The sequence below is a fragment of the Mastomys coucha genome, unplaced genomic scaffold, assembly GCF_008632895.1.
Source record: "Mastomys coucha isolate ucsf_1 unplaced genomic scaffold, UCSF_Mcou_1 pScaffold3, whole genome shotgun sequence".
Classification (NCBI taxonomy): Eukaryota; Metazoa; Chordata; class Mammalia; order Rodentia; family Muridae; genus Mastomys; species Mastomys coucha.
In genome coordinates, this window is record NW_022196909.1 from 38,004,045 (window position 1) to 38,010,230 (window position 6,186).

The following is a 6,186-nucleotide window of genomic DNA, read 5'->3' on the forward strand; positions in this document are numbered from 1 at the left end:
CGCACGCACGCACACACACACACACACAAACACACACAGACATACACAGACACATAAACACACACAGACACACACACTCACAGAGACACACACACAAACACACAAAGACACACACAGACACATAAACACACATAGACACACAAACACACATAGACACACACACACACACACAGCTGGAGAGTAGTAGAGAAAGACACCTACTATCAATCTTTGGCTTCTACAGGCTTGTGCATATATGTCCTCAGGCGTTTTCTCTGCATACCTACACATATATTCCAGGATTTTTTATTCCAAACTATATAATATATAAAAATAAGCACAGAACAGTTCCCCATTTTAGAAGTCTTTTTACAAATCTAATTTCAAATAGGAAAGACAAACTTTTATTTTAATTGTCACTCTCATGATCCTGTTTCACCCCAACTCTTCCTGCTTGGGTCTAACTTGTTTTCCATGCTGTCGTTTGGCTTCTACACTCTCTTATCCTAAGCAGTACACACTTCTTGATTTCTCTGGGGTTTGGACCTTTATTATTATGGTTTGCATTCTACTTTCTTTGTTATCATAATCCCAAACCCACATTCATCCTTGTGCTGGAGAAGCACTATAACTCTAAGCTACACCCTCAGATGCCATGCTTTCTTTTTGATTCATTTGTGATGGACTTCTGTACCTTATTAAGACGTGCACACATACACACACACATACACATATCTCTGAAATAAAAGAACATTAAACTCTTAGCCTTAGAGTTTCTAGACTATAATCTGGCAGACTCGTAGATTTTCAGCCTTTAATTGGGTCATGAGCAAAGCTTTCTGGAGGAACTCTACAGTGGGCAAAACCTCTCTGAGCTTGGATCAGGAGGGAAATTCTGAAATCCCATTGCCCTCTTTACTCCCAATGATCCAGAGGCATCCCAACCAGTCTGTCTCTTCAGGGTGCCACATCCTCCCTTGGTACCAGTTTGGACACCAAGAATGGAATGCATAATTTTGGTGAGTGTCTTGTATTCTAATTTCAGCTGAGAATTTGTCTGTTCTTTTCCAGTCTCTCAGGCCAGTCTTAGAATTTATCCATTTGCTCATTTATTTTTATCTCAATGACTTTTGCCTGGCTTAGGCCCATTGACTGTTTACTTAATTTATGTAAGATCAGGAAGCCCCACCTTGAATGCTCAGGTGGATGTTTGTCTTAGTGCATAGGTGTTTCTTGGTCACTGACCATAAGAATTAATCCAGTGTCTGACAGTTGTCAATCATGTTTTTTTTCTCACCAGATGGAAAGTGCTTTATATTGTGCATATGTGTATGTGTATATATACACATATATGTATACACACACTTATATATGTATACATATATGTATACATAATATATATTAGATATCTAGAGATAATTCGTTTTAGTAATCTGTTGCCAGAGTGTTGCAAGTCACTAATAAGCAATAAAATGCAAAATAAATCAAAATAAAACAAAAAAATAGACATCCTATAATAAGGAATTCCACAGACATCTTTTTCAAGGAGCAAGTGAACCCTTTACTCATAATTCCCTCTCCTCAGGCTTCACCATAAAATAGTTAAAAGAAAAACCAAAGATGAAGGGAACATAGCATAGAGTCTTCTCTGTCATTCTCTTACAAGTTCAGGTGAGTGAGTGCCACACCCCAGTGGAAATCCAACACCTGAGTATCCTTTTCTCATTCCCTGAACGTAACCTAGTCATAAATACCATTCTTGGCTATTGTGTGAATAGGTCCACAGAGTGTGTATTTTGAATTTTGTAGCTTGTATGACCTCCCTAGAAGCTATTCCGTGCCAAGAGAGAAAGCGATGCAGAAAATAGTCAATCCATAGTCAATAGTTATGGCTGCCTACCAATAGAACTTGATAGACTCTGAAAGTTTAGTTCTGCATAAAATTCACATTATGATTTGTTTTTTTGAAGGAAATGAACATGGCAGGGCTGATGCATATGTTTTGGGGAAGAAATATGAAGATATATGGAGTAAAGGCAGGCTCAGTCTCCACTTGTCTAGACAGCGTAATTGCAAATTAGTACTCATCAGTGTTGCTACCTGGTTGCCAATCTGTGTGTGAGGTATCAATCTCATTGGCCCCACAGAAATTGGAGGCTGGCTAATGTCATCTAACCTCTGTAGACTCAAGCTGGAGCCATTTTAGTTTATGCTTTCCACTGTTTTCTGGCTTTTCCTCCCCCACTTTCTTCCAATAAAACATCCAGTGGAAATCCAGGAAGATAATTTTGCTACTACTATTTGAAAGAAAGTAACTTTAAATTATTTTCAAAGAAAGATTCTGTTGCATAGAATTATAAATGAGCATTGCAACAAAATATATCATCTGTTTTAATTCTGTCAACTAACCCTTGCATTGCTTGGATAGGTGAGCCATCTTAGTGGCTTTTATTTTCCTGATATTATTGATATTATGCAGCTAATATTGTTGTTTGTATCAGATATTCAAGGTTCTTGTTTGTTTGTTTTGCTTTTTTTTTTTTTTTTTTTTTTTTTTTTTTTTTTTTTTTTTTTTTTTTTTGGTTTTTCCGAGACAGGGTTTCTCTGTGTAACCCTGGCTGTCCTGGAACTCACTCTGTAGACCAGGCTGGCCTCGAACTCAGAAATCCACCTGCCTCTGCCTCCCAAGTGCTGGGATTAAAGGCGTGTGCCACCACTGCCCGGCTGCTTTCTTTTTCTTAATGGACATGAGTTCAGGCCACTATACCACAGCTGTGGTGATGTTTTCACTCTCCTATCACATGCCACTGCCTCCCCGATGACCTATGCAGTTCAGTATCACAGGCGTGTTTTCCTATGCCGAAGGTCAAGGTCAGGAGCCGAAATCCTGACTTGTAGAGAAAAATAAATGATCTTGCCTTGCATATTTTCTCTTGCTATTGCTGTGGTCCCAGCCCCTAGCTAAGTTGCTTAGTGAGTACCTCTTGGGATCCACATTGTCTGTAGCCCTGTGGTGTCTACCATTGTTCACAGGACCTGAAATCATCATTATGGCTTAGCATGCCATAGCCAAAATCAGGAAGTGTTTTTTTTTTTTTTTTGGAAAACATCCTATTCTTAAACCTTCTATGGTTTTTACATCTTCTCTGCCAATATCGCCACTGCCCTTCTCCTTACAGACACTTTGCATTTCTGATCAACTCAAAATCTACACAGCAGCATGTTAATACAGCATAGCAAATTGGCTGGGCTGGATTTAATTTGTCAATTCACTTATAGCATTACTGTACACAAGGAAGCAGAAAAATTCCCTCCTTAATTTTTTTCCAGTGAGTTAAAACAGAACAAAACAAACACCAAACACCAAAAGGCAATCTTATTTTCTTTCATATTGAAGAACTTAAATCTATCAATCAATCAATCTATCTGTCTATCTATCTAAATTTATACATATGTGTACATTCTATATCTGTGTATGTTTGTTCAATTTTTTATTTTATAAAAATACGAGGAAGAATATTTTAGTAAGGAAGTAGACAAGGGAGGGGTGTGAAGTAAATTCCCAGTAGAGTAGCAGGGGCAGACATGAGCAAACTATAGTAATATCTATATAGAAATTCCACAGTGAAATTTATCAATCTATGTACTAATTAAAACTCAATGTACATGTATCCTTTACCAAACAAAGGTAACAATGGATACTGCTACTTTTAAAATCAGAATAAATTAGATTAATCAGAATAAAATCAGAATGTTTGAAAGCAGACAAAGGACATTAGATCCATAACTATTAAATGTAGAGATTAAGTAACTTGAATGTCTGCAGCCCAAGTGAGACATCTGTAACACAGTGCTTCGACCTTTGGCTCAGGGAATAGAGGAAATGAAATAGAAAGACTGCAAAAGTCTGAGGACCAGGAAGACTGTTGACTGATAACTTTCTCTGGAGAGGACAGGATGAGCTGTCTTATGATCTTAACAACAAAAGGGCTGTCCCACAACAGACAGCTTGTTAACAAGACTAGTTGAAAATTTCTGGAAGCTCCAGACCTTAGATAAAGATATACAGATAATTAATGGTTGCTGACACAGAGAGAATCAGGTTTTTTTTTTTATTTTTATCTTTTTTTTTATTTTGGTCTTTTTATTTTATACATATGAAAGCTTTGGCTATATTAATGTCAATGTTCCATGTTCACACAGTGCCAGAAAGGACAGTGAATCCTGTAGAACTGGAGCATCAGATGGCTGCTGGTGGCATTGCATATGCCAGGAAAGAACCCTAATCTCCTGGAAGAGCAACCATCGTTCTTAACTAAGGAGTTAGCTCTCTAATATCCAAGAGACAAGTTCTTTATTACCTATTCTCTTTTTGTGTTGTTTTCTTTTACATTTTTTTTTAAAATTATTTTGTAGGGAGGATAAGAACCTGATTCTAAGTAGTCGGTATTCAAGCCCTAAACACATATAAATAACATCAATTGGACTCAGTATTATATGTATATGTATCCATATATGAAAATGTATATGAACATGTGGTATATGCATATGCATGTGATGTGTGTGTGTATCTTGTACATATCCTGTATATATCTTATATAGATCACATATCACACACCTATATCAACATGTATAACAAAATAATTAGAAGATGTCTTGAATTCAGCAGGGAGGTCCACAGCAAAGGTATGTGGAGCCATTACAGAAGGTAGGCAGGCAGGGTTGGACATGGTATCAACAACGTACACAATGTATGAAACCCTCGAATCCTTTTTAAAGATTGTAGGAGAAGGAAGAGTTCCTGCTGCTAGTAACACAGCTTTCATCTCATCTTCAGGATGTGATTTATCATTTTTTCTTTTTTGCCCCTGGTTATTTTAGGAGTTTCCTCAAATATCCCAGAAACATTTATCAAAACATGAATATCAAAGATAGGCACTAGGTGGACAGAAGAGTTGGTTTAATTTTTGAGGTTGCCGCTTTCTCCTCGTAATGTAAAATTTGGGTTGTCCATGGTGGTGTTAACATTTTAACGAGGTGGCCAGGCAGCAGACACCAACATGCAGATCTTCAGGAAGTTCCCAAAGGGCAAGACCATCACTCCCAAAGTAGAGCCCAGTGAAGATTCAAGACAAGGGAGGTGTGCCACCTGACTAGCAGAGGCAAGCAGCTGGAAGATGGTCACACCGTGTCCGACTATAATGTTCAGAAAAAGTCCACCTTGCACCTGGCACCGTACCTGTGTGGTGACATCATGGAGGCTCCGTCAGATAGCCTGAAAGTACAACTGTGACCAGATGACTCGCCACAAGGGCTACGCATGCCTGTACCCACATGCGGTCAGCTGCCACAAGAAGTATGGCCACAGCAACAACCTGCAAACCCCCCCCCCCCAAATAAAAGATCAAATAAACCTTGGGCTATACTTTGCCCATGACCAAATAAAGTCCCCTTCTGTCATCTAGAGCGGTAAAAAATTGAATTAATTAATTAACTAATTAATTAAGAAGTGTTGATAATTTCACTTGCTGTGTGCAAGTTGACTTTCAACTGCTAACAAGTGCTGCTTTTCACAAATAGTCACTAAGGTGACAGGATGCCATCTGAGAGTTACACTTGTAGGGCCTGTTTCCTGTGTGGTCGTCCTGAGGCTTCCTCAAAGCAGTATAAACTGGGGTGCCCAGTTCCAACAGCTGTGGCTGTACACCCATAAGATTTGGCCCACTCATATCCTCTTCTCCCTCCATTGACTTCCCATCTCTGACTTGCTCAAAATCTATACAGTGTGTTAACACAGTCTGCAATTCTCAAATAGCATAGCAAAGTGGTTAAGCCAGGCATAGTTTATAAATTCATTTATAGTGTTACTGTACAGAAAGAGGTGGAGGAAATTTTCCGGTGTTAAAACAATGCAGTTTTCCTGATTTGTCTGTGCTTTCATTAAACAAATCCAGAGGCATGGGGTTGGGGTTTGAAGGGCAATTTTCATTCACGCTTACTTTTCAGCTGATAAGATCCGACCTATGTTTTGGTGAGACAGTGAATCCTATAAGTGAGGATCAGTGACCTGTGAGGGAAAGGAACAAACATCTCGCAGCCTGGCTTTAGGTCTCTGAGGTCACATCCATGTCACTCATTAAAGATGAGCCCCCTCACTCTCCAGCTCCCCACTCCCACAGTCAGGGACACATTCTACATTTTCAGTGT

The 6,186-nt window shown here is 38.9% G+C and overlaps 1 pseudogene; it reads left to right on the top strand.

The window, feature by feature from the left end:
• The first annotated feature begins 4,619 nt into the window (after nt 1-4,619).
• On the top strand, nt 4,620-5,444 carry LOC116074417 (annotated as a pseudogene).
• Nucleotides 5,445-6,186: the final 742 nt, after the last annotated feature.